This window comes from Octopus bimaculoides, chromosome 18, assembly GCF_046866305.1.
Source record: "Octopus bimaculoides isolate indiv1 chromosome 18, ASM4686630v1, whole genome shotgun sequence".
Classification (NCBI taxonomy): domain Eukaryota; kingdom Metazoa; phylum Mollusca; class Cephalopoda; order Octopoda; family Octopodidae; genus Octopus; species Octopus bimaculoides.
Genome location: NC_142945.1, coordinates 15,555,652 through 15,574,804, shown reverse-complemented (window position 1 = coordinate 15,574,804; position 19,153 = coordinate 15,555,652). Strand labels below are relative to the sequence as shown.

At 34.2% G+C, this 19,153-nt stretch overlaps 1 protein-coding gene across 1 annotated transcript in view; it reads left to right on the top strand.

Annotated features, from left to right (window-relative positions):
- The window catches only part of LOC106869617 (uncharacterized), a 65,854-nt gene that overhangs the window by 10,512 nt on the left and 36,189 nt on the right, over window positions 1-19,153 (top strand). The window lies entirely within an intron of this gene.

Below are 19,153 nucleotides of genomic sequence, written 5' to 3'. Positions count from 1 at the left end.
ATTTATACGAGCGCTTTTCCAAGCAGACATTAAGTTTGAATGGAGACTTAGTGACATGCTATTTTATGACTGAATGTTCTTCCTGCTGTTTATGCTTACTTGTTTTTCAAGTAAGGGATTTTATTATTTTTATTCCACTTGTTCTCACAAGATGCTGAGCTTTAGGATGCATGGTGTATAGGTAACTGTATGGTAAGAAGCTTGCTTCTCAACCACATGGTTCTCGATTCAGCCCCACTGCATGGCACCTTGAGCAAGTGTCTTGACAGAAACTGAGTGACACCCATTGTATATAAATGTGTGTGTGTGTGTGTGTGTAGAAATTATTAAAGTGGCTATTCGCAATTTACAACTGAAAGGCAACAAGTATAGGAGAAGGCTCTTGCCCGAGGAGACATGCAGTGGAACTGAATCCGGAAGCATGTGGTTGGGAAGAAAGCTCCTCACACACAGCCATGCCTGCACCTATATTTACACTCACACACACACACACAATATATTGATTATTGATTATTACAAAAACAAAACAAAAAAAACTATCATGCATTGTAATGCATTGTTTCACTGTAGGATTAGAGTTTTGTATTGTTTTCAAGTTGATTTGTTATGGAGTTGCAATCATTTCAACATTTATTCATATTATTTATTTATTCGTTCATTTTATTATTTATTGTTAGGTCTTTGACAGACAGCTGAGATTTTTTTTCGGCTCTCGATCTCGTAACTTATTGTCTTTTTTTTTATATTCCTTTTATATTTGAATAATATTAGAAGTGTCAGAAGAACTTAGTATATTTCTTATGTAGGCTGTGCGGAATTGAGATGGTGGCAATGATGGTGGCTATGGTGATGGAGATGATAGGGAGGGAGGTACATCTGCTGCTGCTGATGGTGGTGGTGGTGGTGGTGGGGGTGAAGGTGATGATAACAGAGATTGTGATGCTGACGAAGGTACTAATGGTAATAGTGCCGCTGCTGCTAGTATTTATAATGGTGATGATGGTGGTGATGATGATAAACATGTTGGTGATGGTGAAGCTGATGATGATAATGGCAGTGATTATTATTATTATTATTATTATTATTATTATCATTATTATTATTATTATTATTATTATTATTATTATTATTATTATCATTATTATCATTATTATTATTATTATTATTATTATTATTATTATCATCATTATTATTATTATTATTATTATTATTATTATCATTATTATTATTATTATTATTATTATTATTATTATTATTTTATGTTTGACTTTTGTTTTGCATTTGTACAAGTTGGATCCAAGTCTCACCCAAAGACCTCAAGAGACAACAAGTTAGAAGTTCATGTAGGTGTTACGCCTAGGGTACCATATATTTGGATTTGTACAGTTTTGTTCAAGTGAATGTTTAAGAAACCATAAGAAAATTATGTGTTTGCTTTAAAATTTGAGATCACATAGACAGTATTTTACGTAGGATATGGGCAGTTCCCATGAGCACTATCTTTTGAACTTCAGCCATTATTATTATTATTATTATTATCATTATCATTATTATTATTATTATCATCATCATCATCATCATCATCATCATCATCATCATCATCATCATCATCATCATTATTATTATTATTATTATTATTATTATTGGTGATATAATGGTGATTTTAATGATAGCAGTGATCATTGTACTAATAGTTATGGTATTGATGACTGAAGTGATACCAATGGTGATGATGAAGATGATAGTGATGATGATGATAATGATAGTGATGATGAGAATGGTAATGTTGATGATAGAGATGATGATGATGCTAGTGATGATGGTGATAAAGATGATAGTGATGATGATGATGATGATGATGGTGTTAATGTTGGTGGTGAAGGTGATGATGACGATGACGATGTTGATGATGTGAACTGACAGTGATCATAAAGAATTTTAGAACAAAAGAAATATTATAATGTTTTTATAAATAATAAATAATAGTAATCATCATGATGATGATGATCATCATCATCATTGTCCTCTTGTATAATGATCCCAGTTATTGTTGCTGCTGCTGTTGTTGTTGTCTTCCGTTAGTTTTGATATTTATAGTTTTTGTGTTGAGGCAGCTTTGAATTTTTTTTTCTCTGCTAATCTTCCCTGCTTGTAACACATGACATATTGAATAAAGTATTGAAATACTAAGAACATGTTTACAAGCTCTGAACCTTTAAATAAAATCCAGTGCATTGTTGTTGCTGTTTGTATTTGGCTTCACATGAGCTGTCATTGAGCATAAATAACTATCCTTGCAGCCACATTCATCCTGTCAAAATTTTCAGATACAATATACACTTGAATGAACTATATATGTAGTTAACTAAACCTTGTGTCTAGTTAACAGAACTGTGTATGTAGTTAACTAAACCTTGTGTCTAGTTAACAGAACCGTGTATGTAGTTAATTAAACCTTGTGTCTAGTTAACAGAACTGTGTATGTAGTTAACTAAACCTTGTGTCTAGTTAACAGAACTGTGTATGTAGTTAACTAAACCTTGTGTCTAGTTAACAGAACTGTGTATGTAGTTAACTAAACCTTGTGTCTAGTTAACAGAACTGTGTATGTAGTTAACTAAACCTTGTGTCTAGTTAACAGAACCGTGTATGTAGTTAACTAAACCTTGTGTCTAGTTAACAGAACTGTGTATGTAGTTAACTAAACCTTGTGTCTAGTTAACAGAACTGTGTATGTAGTTAACTAAACCTTGTGTCTAGTTAACAGAACTGTGTATGTAGTTAACTAAACCTTGTGTCTAGTTAACAGAACCGTGTATGTAGTTAACTAAACCTTGTGTCTAGTTAACAGAACTGTGTATGTAGTTAACTAAACCTTGTGTCTAGTTAACAGAACTGTGTATGTAGTTAACTAAACCTTGTGTCTAGTTAACAGAACTGTGTATGTAGTTAACTAAACCTTGTGTCTAGTTAACAGAACTGTGTATGTAGTTAACTAAACCTTGTGTCTAGTTAACAGAACCGTGTATGTAGTTAACTAAACCTTGTGTCTAGTTAACAGAACTGTGTATGTAGTTAACTAAACTTTGTGTCTAGTTAACAGAACCGTGTATGTAGTTAACTAAACCTTGTGTCTAGTTAACAGAACTGTGTATGTAGTTAACTAAACCTGGTGTCTAGTTAACAGAACTGTGTATGTAGTTAACTAAACCTTGTGTCTAGTTAACAGAACTGTGTATGTAGTTAACTAAACCTTGTGTCTAGTTAACAGAACTGTGTATGTAGTTAACTAAACCTTGTGTCTAGTTAACAGAACCGTGTATGTAGTTAACTAAACCTTGTGTCTAGTTAACAGAACCGTGTATGTAGTTAACTAAACCTTGTGTCTAGTTAACAGAACTGTGTATGTAGTTAACTAAACCTTGTGTCTAGTTAACAGAACCGTGTATGTAGTTAACTAAACCTTGTGTCTAGTTAACAGAACCGTGTATGTAGTTAACTAAACCTTGTGTCTAGTTAACAGAACTGTGTATGTAGTTAACTAAACTTTGTGTCTAGTTAACAGAACTGTGTATGTAGTTAACTAAACCTTGTGTCTAGTTAAAAGAACCGTGTATGTAGTTAACTAAACCTTGTGTCTAGTTAAAAGAACCGTGTATGTAGTTAACTAAACCTTGTGTCTAGTTAACAGAACTGTGTATGTAGTTAACTAAACCTGGTGTCTAGTTAACAGAACTGTGTATGTAGTTAACTAAACCTTGTGTCTAGTTAACAGAACTGTGTATGTAGTTAACTAAACCTTGTGTCTAGTTAAAAGAACCGTGTATGTAGTTAACTAAACCTTGTGTCTAGTTAACAGAACTGTGTATGTAGTTAACTAAACCTTGTGTCTAGTTAACAGAACTGTGTATGTAGTTAACTAAACCTTGTGTCTAGTTAACAAAACTGTGTATGTAGTTAACTAAACCTTGTGTCTAGTTAACAGAATCGTCTGCTAACTAGATACAAAATAGCATATCAGGTTAATAAGACTGTGCATCTAGTTAACCAAACAGTGCCTAACAGAACTTTCTGTCTAGTTTTACCAAAGCCATGTCTATTTAAGAAGACTGTGTATCTGTTTAACAAAGTAGTGTATTGAGTTAGTAAAACTGTCTATTCCCATAGCAGAGCAGCTTATGTCTGCACATACAAACTATTGTAGTTAGTTAACATAATTGTGTATCTTTTATCTTTTTTATCTCTTACTTGTGTCAGTCATTTTCACTGCAGTCATGCTGGGGCACTGCATTGAATAGTTTTAGTCAAACAAATTGACCCCAGAACCATTTCTTTCTTTAAGCCTAGTACTTATTCTGCTGGTCTCTTATGCTGAACCGCTAAATTACAGGGATGTAAACACACCAACACTGGGTGTCAAGCGGTGGTGGGAGGGACAAACACTGACACAAAGACACAGACATAGATATATACATACACACATATATCTATTCATATGATGGGCTTCTTTCAGTTTCCAACTACCAAATCCACCAACAAGGCTTTGGTCAGCTCAAAACTATAGTAGAACACATTTGCCCAAGGTACCACACAGTGGGACTGAATCCAGAACCATGTGTTTGGGAAGTGAGCTTCTTATCACACAGCCACACCTGTGCCTAAAGTATTGTACTTATTTTATAAAACAATATGATTAGTCAGTAGAACTATTTATCTAATTAACCAAATAGAGTGTAGAGATAGTAAAGCAAGGTATCTGTTTGAAGAAACACTTTGTTGAAACACTGTAGTTAGTCAGCAAAACAGTATATCTATGTAACCAAGCAGTGTGGTTATTCAGCAAAACAGTGTGTTTAGTTTCAAAAAGCAGACAATATATCTAATTAATGAAACACTGTATTGATGTAACAAAACTGTGAACCCAGTTCAGAAAACTGTGTATCTATTCAACAAAAACAGTGTACCTTATTAATATGACAATGTATCTAGTTCACAGAATTGTGTATGTTGTTAGTTTAAAAAAAAAACAAAGCAAAACAAGATATAGTTGCCACAACATTGTGTCTTGTTAATACTATATCTAGTTCACAATACAGTCTAGTTTTTGAATTGAACAAAACATTGTATCTGTGTAACAAAATTTGTCTCGTGAACAAACCAGTATATCTAAGTAAAGAAACTCTAAAAAAATATTGAAACATTGTATGTAGTCAACAAAACAATGTCTCGTGAATGAAACATCTTGTTAACTACAAAACTCTGTATTTAATTAACGATACGGTGTATCTAGTTTAGGAAACACTGTATCTAGCTAATAATACTGTCTGTTTAATAAAACTGTTTAATTAACAAAAAGTTATCTAGTTAAGAGAATAGAGTATTTTATTAATAAAGCACTGTGACTAGTTAATGGAACATTGCATCTGGTTAGTTAACAGAACAGTGTAACTAATTAAGGAAACAATGTGTTTAGTTAACAAAATAGGGTATTTGATTAAGGAAACAGTATTTGAGGTGTCTGAACTGCTTGTTGTACTTCAGGGGGGGCATCAAATGACAAAGCAGTTAGTACAAACCTCAGTCAAGTGAATGAATCACTCAAATATAGAGGAGAAGCATCTAAAGTAGCATTCGATGACATATGCAACAAGGTTCCTATAACAAGTGCGCAGCCTAGTGAATGGAGGTCATCAATAATAGTATCACTACCAAAGAAAGGTGATTTGTGACAAATGTACAACTATCAAGGAATAAGTCTCATGACTCAAGGAGCAAAGCTCTTTAATAGGCTTCTGTTAAATTGCGTAAGTGCAAAAATATAAGTGTCTACCAGAAAGGCTTTAGAATGAACTGTGGTTGCCTTGAACAAATTCACACATTGAAGAGGGTACTGGAGACCTGCTTTCAGTGGTGTCTCCCAATAGCTGCACTGTTCATAGACTTTCAAAAAGCATTCAACAGTGTCAACAGAACTGCTATGCTTGTGATTCTTGAAAGGACAGGGATACCATTGAAAGTAACATCGGCAGTTAGATGTCTTTATGAACATCAAACAGCCTATGTCCTTGTTAATGGAAAACAGTCCTCTGACTTCACACTGCAGAGTGAAATTCTGCAAGGTGATACGTTAGCACCTTATCTATTTCTGATGGTTATGAATCATGTGACGAAAGCTGCAACCCATACAGAAGATGGAATTTACATATCAGAGTCACATAAGTTGACCTATCTTACATTTGCAGATAATATTGTTCTCTTTGCCCCCAGCCTCATAGAAGCACAGGACTACTTGGATCGTGTCATGTGAGAAGCAAAGACTATGGGGCTAGGAATAAGGGAATAGAAGATAGAGTGAATCACCGTTAATATAAACACAGATGAAACAGCAGGTGTCCCGGCAAATGGAAAGCAGCTATCCAGGGTTGATAAATTCACTTATCTTGGATTGACTGTAACTGATCTCTCTCACAACTGTGACATCATAGACAAAAGGAGAGCAACATATGGAGCAATGTCACAGCTTCAACACCTTTGGTCATCAGGCATTAACCCAACAATGAAGATAAAGATGTATAAAACTCTATGTCTTCAGATTTTTACATGTGGATGCAGGACATAGTAGCAAATATGAACTGGCAAAGGGCCATGGTGAACACTTTACACACAAGAAATCTGAGGAAAATATATAAGATATCCTAATATGACCATATTTCCAATGATACTCTGTACCAGAGTAAATGAGCCCAAAGATAAAAGTCCGCTGGCTAAGATGGACTGGTCACCAACTGCAACACTCACTCAATGAATGCTATCAACGATGCCTGCTGCTTAACACCCTACTAAGTGGAAAGTGTAAGAGGAAACAACCAAGAACGACTTACCACTGTATGACTTGTGCAGACTGCAGGATGTTGCTCAATGAAATGCTTCTAGTGGCTGAAGATGGAATTGAGCAAAACGCCTTAATAAACTATGTCTGCCAATGACTGACTATACCCATGTTTCTTTTGAATAATAAATATTGATTGATTGAGTGATATCTAATTAGGAAAACAGTTTATCATCATCATCATCATCGTCGTTTAACATCCGATTTCCATGCTAGCATGGGTTGGACGATTTGGCTGAGGATTGGTGAAACCAGGTGGCTACACCAGGTTCCAATCTGATTTGGCAAAGTTTCTACAGCTGGATGCCCTTCCTAACGCCAACAACTCCAGGAGTGTAGTGAGTGCTTTTACGTGCCACCTGCACAGGAGCCAGTTCGGCGGCACTGGCAACGATCTTGCTCGAATGTCTTTACACGTGCCATCCAGCACAAGTGCCAGGAAGGCGATGCTGGGCACAGGTGCCATGACGATTTCACTTTCGCTTGCCCCAATAAGTCTTCGCAAGCCGTGTTTCGTGTCCAATGAGGGAGACGACGTTGGCATGGGTGCCAGTCATCGAATTTAATTCGATTTCGATTTCATTTGCCTCAACAGGTCTTCGCAAGCGGAGTTTAGTGTCCAGTGAATGAAGGTACGTATAAGTGGGCTGGCTGAGGCCTTAGATTTAGGTCTCACTTAGATTTAGGTCTCTTTATCTGGTTAAGAAAACAGAATATTTATGTAACATAACTGTGTATTCACAGAACAGTATATTTTGCAAGTTGACAAAACTGTGTCTAGTTAACAAAACAGTGTAAGTGGTTGATGAAAATTGCAGGGTTTGTGTACTAAATTATATATCTAGTTACCAAAAGAATATATCAGATTAAATGAACGGTGGGTCAAGTTAACAAACAATGTGTGTATTTGTTTTACAAAACATTGCATCAAGTTATCAAAACTTTTGTACTCTAACTGTAAAAATGATTGCTTCAAAAATGCATCAATATTTAATCAAAAACTTCCGATCCATGCTTACAGAGAGAAAAAAAGCATATAAAATAATAAACAGTTTAAAAAAAAAACTGAAAAAATAAAATAATCTTTGTTTTTGTCAATAAAATCTCTAACTCTTGTTAGCAAATCCCATTTAATATCTTTTCTTTTGGCTTACCTCTATCCAAGATTATATCAAACATTAATCTGTAGTATTTACAATGTGTATAGTGTACAGAGTTGCAGTGAGATTGACAGTATGACAGTATAAAAGCTAAGCTTTGTTTTGTAGAATGCAGTTTGGCAAAGAGGCATTGTATCTTAGAATGTAATCTAGCAGTGAAGTGTGGGGTGGAGTTTGGTAGTGTGGCCATGTTGTACAGAGTGTAGTTTAGCAGTGTGGTTATGTGAGGGATGCATACTGTTGCAGCAATGTTGGTACCTTAGATGCCTTTCCTGTTGCCAATACTTTTTGTCAGAACATTGACTTTCTGGAATCTTCTCCATGCTCATGTCTTTCCGGCAGGTGTTGATCTGCAATAGTTGAAACAACATTAATAGCAGTAAATCCATCTTTCTTGCAGTCCATCTTTCTCTAGGCCCAACAAGTAAAAAAAAAAAATATATGTATATATGTATTTATAATGTGTGTGTGTGTGTGTATATAAATACCCCCCATACTCACACACGCTGGTGTCATGTGAAAAGCCACCATGTACACTCTGTAAAGTGGTTGACACTAGGAAGGGTATCCAGCCATAGAAATCATGCCCAAGCAGACAGAGTTTGGCACAATCCTCTAGTTTGATAGCTATCAAACTGTCCAATGTCCAACTCAAGCCAGCATGGAAGGTGGACGTTAAATGATGATGATATTATATATATCTCTTATACTTGCTGGCATATAAGAGGTGTTTTTTTAATATTTTTGAATGCACCCCAAAATTGCCTTGCATCTAATGTTGCTGTATTATTAACTGGGAGATCAAGTATCATAGACTTGGGAGCCAGATGAGTATAAGTCTGTTTGGTACAGTGATTATTACTAATAGTAAAAGATTGCAAATCAGCCAAATTAGCATACACTGTTCTGGCACTTGTGCCCGTGACATGTGTAAGGATTTTCGAGCGAGATCGTTGCCAGTGCTCCTGGACTGGCTCTTGTGTGGGTGGCACATAAAATACACCATTTTGAGCGTGGCCATTGCTAGTACCGCCTGACTGACCTTCGTGCGGGTGACACGTAAAAGCACCCACTACACTCTCTGAGTGGTTGGCGTTAGGAAGGGCATCCAGCTGTAGAAACTCTGCCAAATCAGATTGGAACCTGGTGTAGCCATCTGGTTTCACCAGTCCTCAGTCAAATCGTCCAACCCATGCTAGCATGGAAAGCGGACGTTAAACGATGATGATGATGAATGCTGTTTGTTTATGGTAAATTTATAGTTTCATACTTTTTACAGTACACTGTTACATCATTGTATTTAAATGTACAGAATTATACATTCTCCTCTACAAAACCACTTTAAAATATCTCTCGATAAATGTTCGATGATGAAACATACCACATTTGTTTTTTTCCCATAAACTATACTTGTAAAATAGGGATGTGTTGCATGTGAGTATGCATCTTATATGCCAGCAAAGATGATATTTATAAATTCCCCCTAAACAGTAATTCTAATATTATGATATTATAAATCTCAAGTATGTGCACGAATGCTGATTTGTGTAGATGTATTTATAGACTTCTAAACTCATTTTTTAAATATATTAATGCTGGGATTTTACCAAGCAAACGCACACACAAACATGCACATAAACTTGCGCTGATCTTTTCTGTTTTTTTTTTTATATTATTATTATTACTAATATTCAAAAATATTCTTTCTGTTTTCTGTCCAACTATTTTCTTTAAAAAGAAAAAGAAAAAGAAAAAGATGTGACAATAACCAGCCACAACAGCATGAAAATGAAAAAGGAGAGAAAATATTAAAAAAAGCTGGTAACTAATGTTTAACAGGATGAAAAGAATAAAAAAAAAAATCTCCCAACAAAACAAAACAAATGTTATTTCTGACATTTTCTGCAATGTTGCACCCAATATATGCCATACAAATGCTAATATCTTAGTTGTATCCTAATGTTTTCACCTATCATTGGCTTTTACTGCAGTTTTTCAGAAATGGGGTTATATTATATTATATTTGTTTTGTTTGTTTCTTTAAATTTCACAGTCACCATTGAAAATGGGAATTTTTCTCATATTTTCATTTCAATGCATTATCCATGTTAAAGAACAGAAATGAAAAGAAAGTCCCCCCCACCCAACCTCACTTCCAAAGAAAAGGAAAATTCTTAGGATGATAGAAGTGTGAGGGTAGCGGACTCTATACATCTTGCAGTTTTCAGTTATATGTCTCTTTATGCCCCCCGAGTTCAAATCCTGTCTTTTATCTTTTATCTTTTACTTGTTTCACTTATTGGACTGTGACCATACTTGGGTGCCACCTTGACAGGTTTAGTCAAACAAATTGACTCTAGTACCAGTGTCACATAGAAAGCACCCACAGTGATGCCATGCAAAAAGCACCTGTGTCAGTTCCACATAGAAAGCACCCATGCTGATGCCATATGGAAAGCATGCAGCACACTCTGTAAAGTGGTTGGCATTAGGAAGGGCCACCAGCTCTGATCAAACCACCAGCTCTGATCAAACCATCCAACCCATGCCAGCATAGAAAATAGATGCTAAACAATGATAATGATGATGATGAATGAACAATATACCTTGGTACCTTGTTACTTCTTTATTGCCCACAAGGGGCTAAACATAGAGGAGACAAACAAGGACAGACAAAGGGATTAAGTCGATTACATTGACCCCAGTGTGTAACTGGTACTTAATTTATCGATCCCAAAAGGCTGAAAGACAAAGTCGACCTCGGCGGAATTCGAACTCAGAACGTAGTGGCAGATGAAATACTGCTAAGCATTTCGCCCGGCGTGCTAACGTTTCTGCCAGTTTGCTGCCTTGGCACCTTCTATTTGCTTGTTTTCTGTAGCATTACTTCTTGAGTTGACATTAGCTCCCATGTCTGTTCAAGCATGACATCCCCTAATTTGTTGTTTCAAACGTCCCCATGCATAGCAGTCACAAGTTTGTACTCCTCTACTTTTTGCAGTTAGTACTTCATTGATTTATATTTTCTTTTCTTTTAGTTCTTAATAGAATGTGTTTGGATTAGAGTTGAACAGTTTGTTTTGTTCAAAGAATTTTTGTCACTTTTGATGCCAACAGATACTTTGAAATTTAGCAAGAATCCTTTGTTTCAGGCGTGCTTTGATTTTAGTTGATTCTTATTTTATATTTTCTGCAGTAATTTTAGTGTGTGTCTTTTAGTTATTGATTTTGTTGGAAATATGCATTCGGGGAGTGCAGAAGATAAAGTACAGAATATTTTAGAATAAATGGTTTGATTCTACAGAAAATGTGGAGCGGAGAATCTATGATTTCTACTTGCCACAAGTTGTTGACTGGCACAAGCTTAAGTGACAGAATAATGTTGTAAATAGTAAAAGATTTTCTGTTTCAGCGTTGAGAAATGTTATTTCTTTTAAGGCAAGCTGTGTTAATTGAGTAATGGATATATATATATATAATATATATATATATATATATATATATATATATATATATATATATATACATATAATTAAAACATAGGGTAAAAAATCAGATATTAATTAATATCGATTTATTACCAGGAAGCTAGCACATTTAAAGAATCAGAGAGATTCAGAAAAAATATCTGCAATCTCAGGGGATTAAAGTATATGTTTATATATAACGTTGACCACTAAAGTGGACATTTAATGTGCTAGAACATGTGGTCTATTTCTAGCACATTAAATGTCCACTTTAGTGGTCAACATTATATATAAAAATATATATATATATATATGTATATGTATATATATGTGATGATAATATGTGTGGTTTTGTGGTAAGAAGTTTGCTTCCCATTTACATGGTTCTGGGTTCAGTAAATGGATTTCGATCTTATCTTCAAATAAAGATATTTTCGATGCAGCGGCTCCTGCTTACAATGAGGTGCTAGTGGCCAGTGGGTTCAAGGACCATATAGTATATACACCAGGATCGAGCAACCATAAAAGGCAATGCCACTGCAAGACTTTACCACACAGCCATGCCTGCCCCTACATTCATATACATTTGTTTGTATGTATGTGTGTCTGTGTATGTGTGTGTATATGTATGTCCCATCACCACTTGACAACAGGTGTTGGTTTATTTACACCTCTATAACTTGGCAAAAAGTGACTTCTAGAATAAGTGCCAGGCTTAAAAAATAATTACAAGGATCGATTTGTTGGACTAAAACCTTTCAAAGCAGTGCTCCAGCATGGCCGCCACACTCCAATGATTGAAGCAAGTAAAATATAAAACATACTTGATCAATGTGACAAGTTTTAGAATGTTACACTAATGCTCTTGAAAAACAGTGCATGTTCTACTCGTCATGTTGATTAAGTATATGCATATGAAATGCAGTTCATCAGGAAAGATTCATACAATTTAATTAAAGTTTGAGATATTTTCATTTATTTTATATCTTTTAGTGTATGTCTGCTTTCCAAATTGTTTACTCGGGGTTTTATATATACACCTATATTTCCATTGTATGATATTCATGAGCGTTTTTAATTTGAAAGCGTGGGTCGTGATTTTTTTATTGCTGTTATTTCATTGTATGATATTCACAAGTGTATCCATTAAGTCTACAATGGCCTGGTTTATGAGTTCTTTTTATAGTTGTAGCTATTTAATCAACCCTTTCAATACCAATCTAAGACAGTCTCTGGTACATGATATAAAATCTCTCGTTAAAAAACTGAAACCTTTAATAATTTTATGTGCTGTTTTTATTATGTTCCAAAACCCAGACTGTCTTAATGAAAAGCCAGTTTCACTTAATCATTCTAAATTCTTGATTATTTTCAAAAGTAATCAAAACATTGTAAATCTTTAGAGATATGGTTACAAAGAATTAAAGTTTTTCATCAATAGTGTCTTTTATTGGACTTTAGAAAGATCTGTTAAGTTTAATTCTTTTTTCTCTTTTTCCATCTTTAGACTGTTATTCGGAATTTTCTTCATTAGAATTTTCTATTCCTGAACTTTTCTTGTATTTCAATTTATTCATGTTTCCATTGTTCTGGCGAGACTGCTGATGCGTAGTATTTTGTAAGTGTACCAAGGTTTAATTTTCTTGTATTTTCTCATTCATTTTTTTTTTTTTTGCACCTGTAAAGCCTATTCTCTGTGGATTATATTTTCACCTTTTTTTTTTTTTAGCTTAAATGCTTTGATTTTCACTGTTTACATTTTTTTTTTGGTTTGTGTTTTTGTCACAGTTTATTTTCTTTTAGGTGTTTTATTTCTATTTGATATTTTTTTTTGGTCTTGAAATTGTAGATTCTTAATTTAGCTTAACTCTTGGCATCTAAAACTACTTTCAGACCAAGGTCTTTTCTTTCCAGGTATTCTAATATAAATATTACAGTAGTCTCATCTTTCTTTTTGAATAAAGCCTATCTGTAAAATATTCATGTATCAGAGAAACATATTTCTCTTGTGTCCATTTATATCTTTTTTGTATTATTTGCAATATTCACTAAATAAAATGTGGTTCTTTATTTAGATTCAGTACTGGTTTTTAGGTATCTGACCATGTGTCATTTTTCATTTTGTACACTCCATTTTCCATACTTGTTATGCATCAGATTCAAAGTATGTATTCCCCTTCGGCCTCAGGCCAAATTTTATGGTTTTCATTTGTGCTGTTTCTCATTTTCGGAAGTGGGTGAACTTGTCTGGTGGTGGTTTGACTTGTGTGCTCCATTAGTGTGCTGCTTACACATGCTGGCTAATTGACCATTAGATTGAACATTGACAATCCATTACTTATATTAGGCAAAAAGTAATACAACATCACTAATATTTTAATGTAGTGCTCACATAAGTATCCTTTAGCAATTTCATTATTTTAAAAAACTTTTCTTTATTGTTATTTGCTTGATATTAATGGATATTTTCCAGATCGCAGTAAAGTAGCATAAAGCACCTTGCTCTCTTGTTAACCATCCTCAGTGTCCTGTTCTGTTATTATTATTATGATTATTATTATTATCATTATTATTATGATGTAAGATGTCACACAGTACCCAATATTGTGATGTTGTATGTAGATTTAAGATATTGTATGTACCGGAGATTTGTACTGTCTGTCAAGTCACAACAAGGACCTCAGATGGACAGTACTTTATGCAATATGGATTCAGTTCCAGGTAAATCTGATTTTTGCAATACCACAGTTCTTCTTCTTCTTCTTCTTCTTCTTCTTCTTCTTCTTCTTCTTCTTCTTCTTCTTCTTCTTCTTCTTCTTCTTCTTCTTCTTCTTCTTCTTCTTCTTCTTCTTCTTCTTCTTCTTCTTCTTCTTCTTCTTCTTCTTCTTCTTCTTCTTCTTTTTCTTTTTCTTTTTCTTTTTCTTTTTCTTTTTCTTTTTCTTTTTCTTTTTCTTTTTCTTTTTCTTTTTCTTTTTCTTCTTCTTCTTCTTCTTCTTCTTCTTCTTCTTCTTCTTCTTCTTCTTCTTCTTCTTCTTCTTCTTCTTCTTCTTCTTCTTCTGCTGCTGCTGCTGCACACTAAAGTCAATTTCATCAACTTACTCTCTCCCCTAAAACTGCTGGCTTTGTGCCAAAATTTGACACTCATAAATTTAGACAAACATGGACTCTTGGCTGTTAAGTAACATTCCAGGTGTTAGTTTCAACTCATACATTTTCCCTTTTATTTTTTTTTGCTTCCGCTTTGTTTTTTTGTTTTTATCATTTAAGATTTTTTTTTACCATCCTTAGGTTTCATACCTTTCTCCAACAATTTCGGGGGAGGGTTCAAGTCGATTACATCAATCCCAGTGTTCAACTGGTACTTATTTTACCAACCCTGAAAGGATGAAAGTCATCCTCAGTGGAATTTGAACTCAGAAATGTAAAGACGGACAAAATGCAGCTAAGCATTTTGGCTGGTATGCAAATGATTCTGCCAGCTCACTGCCATAATAATAATAATAATAATAATAATAATAAGAAGAAGAAGAAACCACGTACCCAATTAAGCCCATGGGAATTTTTGAGTGACATACCTAACAAAAAATTACCTTGAATAGATTTAGTAGCGTGGCCTGCCTGATGGTGCGCTGTGTTTTATGCAGCCACCTTGTGAAAAATGTTGCACATACCTCCTCTGTATGGTCACTTAAGCTACTAGAAATAGCAGCAAAATCTCCAAGAAAGGCAAACCTCAATGTTTTTAAGTAAAGAAGAACACATTTGATAAATGTAGTCCACATTTTCCCTAAAAAGAAGGGGTCATGGCTGGAATGCTTTTGATCATATGTTTGCTTAATCAAAATTGACTTGGGGCTAAGCAACAACATTTGTTAATGATTTGAGACAGAAGTTGGCAAATTACAGCCTGTGGTCTCATTCCATCTGGCTCACCAACTTTATTGAAATAGGTGACATTACATACAAAAATCTTTTCTTTGGTTTGCAAACAATAAAGTTCTGTATCAAAAGATAGAACAGAAATTTCAGTTTTTTATTGTCTGAAATCTTTATTTTTATATTAGCACAAAGAAACAAAATAAACATTTCCCAAGGTGCAATAATTTAAGCAGTAAATGTTTCTACCTTCCTAAATGAGTAGAGTAGCAATGACTAAGAACATCTATATGTTGTTACATTAAATTTGCATGAGTTATTGATTATAGGAAAGCAGGTAGTGATAAAAAGTGCTTCTTATCTGTTGAGGAAAGCAGGTAAAGTGGCTGGTATTTCACTTACCCTGAAGCCACAATCAATCCTATTCAGCCTAACTATAAATGTTTTAACTCTTCACTGCATTCTATGTTTCACAAAACACACACTGATTTTCATATTTTAAGTATACAGCGAATCTTTCATTATGCAGGTAATATTTATAAAAAGAAAATGTGAAAAGAAAACAAGCTGTTTCTATCAGCCTTATATAATGGTGGTTTCCTCTTTTATTTACTTCATAAAATTATTATGAGTCATAAAATTATTTCCAATTCAGCTCACTTCCAAGAAAGTATATGGATCTTTGACCCGAAATAAAGAGAAATGGATGATCAAACTACTATACATTCATCATCATCAAGAACAACATTTAATGTCTGTTTTTTATGCTGGCATTGGTTGGATTGCTTGACAGGAACTAGTAAGGCCAAGGGCTACACTAGATTCCATAGTTTGTTTTGGCTTGGTTTCTATGGCTGGATGCCCTTCCTAACACCAACCACTTCACAGAATGTACTGGGTACTTTTTATGTGGTACCATTACTAGTGCTTTCTACATGGCACCAGTGCTTTTTGTGTGGCATCAGCACCCATACCAATGCTTTTTATGTGGCACCTTGGTTTTAGGATCTTAATTCTGTTGTGGTGGGTGGGTCTTCTCAAATACAGCAATGTACCATATATCTCAGTACTCTGTTATCTCCTTCATAAAGTTCAGCATTTTGAGGTTAGCTTTCAGTACTTCATCTTATGTCTTCCCATCTCTTCTTACAGCTCATAATAAATGATTTCTTGTGACAGAATGCAATTTGTTTTAGAGGATGTGCGACACAAACATCATCTTCTGTCGCCTCACACTGAATATGATGGACAAGCTAGATATGTCATTGATGATAGTATTTATGTGACATTGTTTCATTGTTCTCCTTCAAACCTAATAATATCTGAGATTGTTACTGTTCACAAGAATACTAAGAAGACATTTGGGAGTTTATTTGTTCATCCACCCCTTCATGCATGACAAAGATTTCTGTATGTAATGTCACCTATTTCAATAAAGTTGGCAAACCAGAAGAAATGAGGCCATAGGCTGTAATTTACCAACTTCTATATCAGATCATTAGCAAATGTTGTTGTTTAACCTTAGGTTAATTTTGATCAAACAAACATATGATCAAAAGCATTCCAATCATGACCACATCATTTTAGGGAAACTAAGGACTATAGTATCAAATATATTCTTCTTTACTTAAAAACATTGAGGTTTTTCAGCTCTAGTCTCATTGCTTGAACAACCCTATAGTGTGACATCAGCATCAGTTGATTAAATCAACTCTGGTACTTGTAGATTGATTTCTTTTATTTCATTGATCCTGGTATAACGAAAGGCAAAGTTGACTTTGGCAGGATTTGAACTCACAATATAAGCGGGTAGAACTAATTTTGTTATTTTGTTCAATGATTTACTGATCTGCCAATCCAGCACTGTATTAATGCCAGCTCAACAAAATAATACTATTATAAAATAAATTGCACCTACAGTTAATTTCTTTATCTCTCTTTAGCTTTTCTTTCTTTTTTAAAAACTAGTATGTTTTTAGTATTTTTATAATTTTTTCCTGAATTATGGTTATTTTTCCTGAGAAGTTTTTTTATAATTTTTTTCTTATGATTAATATCTGTCACCCAAAATACCGGTTATTATCGTCTCCATTCATTGTCTTTGTGGCCATAAAAGAAATCGTTGTTGTTGTTGTTGTTAGTGGACTGGCAACATTTTTGTAAGTTTACACACTGATTGTTATCATTATTTACAGGAGAACTCCCCCACTCCACACACTATTTATTTTCAAAAATTTGTATGAGAGAAAACAAGCAGTGATATATGTCGTTGCAGTTAGTATATTGTTAAAAATCTCCAAAGGAAACTTTTGTTTTATGTAATAACAGATGAAAATATATCCCTTGTTATGTTATGCAGACAGTGTGGTGTTTTGAAAAAATGTTGTGTGGGTACAGGGAAGTAGTGTGGTAGAGTTCCAACATGGAAAAGAGGAGAATTATATTAAAAAAAAAAAGAGGAAAATACACAGAGATGGTGGGAGGGTATAATGACTGGAAGAAAGAAAAGAAGAAAATAAGAAGAGAATGATTAAAAGAAAGAAAGAAAGAATTATTTGGAAAAGAAATAAAAAGCAGACGATCAAATGATGACTGAAAGACAAAAAAAAAAAAAAAGATGTTTGCAAGAAAGAAAGAAGTGAAGAATTTGTGAAAGAATGCTTGATGATAATAAAAGAGGGAAGAATGTTTAGAAGAAAGTATATTTGTAACGAAGAAATTATTGCAAATGTAAGAAAGTGAGACTGTTTGAAAGAGACAAAAAAAAAAAATGTGTGGAAATATAAATGTTTGAAAGAGTGACAGATAAAAAGAAGCAGCAAGACAGACAGACAGACAGACAGACAGAAAGAAAGAAATTAGATAGATAGATAGATAGATAATGAAACACATTATTTACCCAATTTCGGTGCCAAAAATTCCAAAGGGGAAATGGATTAGATTTTCAAATCTATTCTGCAATCTGGAATTATTATATATTATACATATATATATATATTATATCCAGTGATTTTAAGAGGTATTTGAAAAATATTTTGTTTTAATATTATACTTTTACTTGTTTCACGCACATACACAAACTCTAACGTGTTTTTTTAAATGAATGTTGTAACGTTCTTTATCATTCCACAGCCTTCGTTACCATTAACTTCTATAACCTCTGCATTTTCACTTATTCTTTTCAAACTTGTTTGAATTTTCAATCAAAAAATATTTGACAGGGTCTTATGCTCCCTTATGAGGAAGTTGGGGATAGATGAGGGGTTAGTGAGAGCTGTACAAGCCATGTAGAGAAATGCTGTCAGGAAGGTGAAAGTTGGCAATGAGTATGGCATGGAATTTAGTGTATAAGTAGGAGTTCACCAAAGATCAGATCTCAGTCCCCTCTTGTTTTTCCATAGTCCCCTAGACCATAACAGATGAATTTAAAACTGGCGGTCTTTGGGAGCTCCTCTATGTTGATGTTTTTTTTTTCTTAATCCCTACCAGAACTACAGAAAAAGTTTCGGGTGTGAAAGCAAGGTCTGGAATCCAACAGCCTTAGAGTTAATTTAGCAAATACCAAAGTTAGTAGGAAAACAGACAAATTATTGATCCCTTCAAGGCGATGGCCCTGCTTGATATGTAGAAAAGGTATTGGTAGAAACTCCATACAGTGTACCCAGTGAAAGCTATGGACACATAAGAGGTGCAGCAATAATACATATTCCTCTAACCAATTGCAGCATGGGAAAAAATGGACATAAAAATAAACTTCTCAG